This window comes from Mastomys coucha, unplaced genomic scaffold (assembly GCF_008632895.1).
Source record: "Mastomys coucha isolate ucsf_1 unplaced genomic scaffold, UCSF_Mcou_1 pScaffold20, whole genome shotgun sequence".
NCBI classification, from domain to species: domain Eukaryota; kingdom Metazoa; phylum Chordata; class Mammalia; order Rodentia; family Muridae; genus Mastomys; species Mastomys coucha.
The window spans coordinates 37,830,027-37,831,905 of record NW_022196903.1 but is presented as its reverse complement, the minus strand read 5'-3'; the positions used below and the strand labels follow the sequence as shown (position 1 = coordinate 37,831,905).

The following is a 1,879-nucleotide window of genomic DNA, read 5'->3' as shown; positions in this document are numbered from 1 at the left end:
TTTAATAATCAACTTACTTTACAATAACCCCACATTAACAAGATTTCCCTTCATATATGTTCAGAGAATATAACTAAAATAGTAAAAAAAAAAAGTGTTAAATGATGGATTATGTAACCAGCCAATATCATTTCTATTATTCAGGTATGCAGTAAAGTCTACATACCCTTTTGATCAAGAAGTTTATACTCTACTTGGTGAATAGAGCCAGAATCTAGACCAAATATGAAGGTTTTCAGTTGTTTCTTATTTTGTTTTGGACTTATCAGTGCATGGTTAAACATATAACGGGTTACAAAAAATATAATCCATCTTGGCAGAAAATTTGAGAAGAAAGTGCGTATCCACCAATTTCTATTTATTTAAAGTGTGGGTAGGTCATTTTGGACTGTTAGCAGAAGAAATTATTCTCATCTATTTTTTTTCCTTAAGTTTCACCAAAGTTCTTTTCAAAGCCCCTATCACGTCATTGTTCCTCAAGCTGTAGATGAGGGGATTGAGCATCGGGGTCACAACAGCATAGAAGAGAGCAACCATCTTCTCCTGTCCTGCTGAGGATCTGCCTACGGGCCTCATGTATGTAAAGATGGCTGTTCCAAAGCACATAGAAACCACTGTGAGGTGGGAGGCACAAGTCCCAAAGGCTTTGCGTCGTCCCTGGGAAGAGCGAATGCGTAGAATGGCAGCAACAATGTGAGCATAGGAAAATAGCACCAAAATACAAGGAAGCATGATCACCAGAAATCCTGAGATGGCTACCATGACCTTGTTGAGTGAGATGTCCACACAACTCAGTCTCAGCACAGCCAACATCTCGCAGGCAAAGTGATTGATGACCTTACGACAGAAGGGTAATTGGAAGATCATGAGTGTCTGCATTAGTGAATTTGTGAGACCAGCCGTCAGACAGGCTGAAGCCAGCCCCAGGCACAGCCCTCCATGCATGATGACCATGTAGTGCAGAGGTTAGCACACTGCCACGTAGCGGTCATAGGCCATGGCACCCAGCAGGAAGAATTCTGTGCTGCCCATTGCTAGGGAGATATACAGCTGCATCACACAACTGTGAAACGGGATGGACTTCCTTGCTGACAGGAAGTGGACAAGCATCTGGGGGACAGTGCTGTTGGTGTAACAGATGTCCACAAACGACAGGATGCTGAGGAAGAAGTACATGGGGGTATGGAGCTTGCTGTCTAGAGTGATAAGGAGGATGATGAGTACGTTCCCCAGGACAGTCAGCAAGTACATGGCCAGGAACAATACAAACAAGGAGACCTGAGTACCCCAGTCATTTGATAATCCCAGCAGCAAGAACTCACTCACCCAGGTCTGATTTTCCTTGCCCATTAGCTTCCTGAGAACCAAGTCCGAGTTATATATCAATAAGTAAAATATTGGTGAGCCCAAACCTCTTCTGCAAGCCTCCCTTAAGTGAAGAGTTTACTAAAATGCTTGGATGTCTCAATTAAAAAGTGTGACCATTAAGCTTCACTCTCTTCTTTACATCTAATTTTTAGCCATAGAGTTTGTGAATTTGTTGAATGCCTATTTCCCCCTCAGAGCCCAAAGTGAGATAATATAACAGTTATGAACACTCTTCTATTAATTTACCTTTTAATCACTGAATTCTCCAGCTATAAAAATAAGATGTTCAATTTTTCTTTTTGTCTACTGAGGGACTTTGAGTTTCAATTTAAAAAATAGAAAGTGCAAATGGAATTTTGAGTGGCAAGGAAATATCAAAAACTCCATTTCAGAGTCAGTAAAGTTTTAATAGTAAAACCTACGTGACCATGTTTCATCTTAAAAATCTTCACATGATTGTCTCTGTGGCTTAGAATACATGAAAGAATGATTCCCAGTGTTATGTTCTTCT

At 40.6% G+C, this 1,879-nt stretch overlaps 1 pseudogene; it reads right to left on the bottom strand.

Moving 5' to 3' along the window:
* Nucleotides 1–414: 414 nt before the first annotated feature.
* Nucleotides 415–1,350, bottom strand: LOC116098087 (annotated as a pseudogene).
* Between the last annotated feature and the right edge of the window lie 529 nt (nt 1,351–1,879).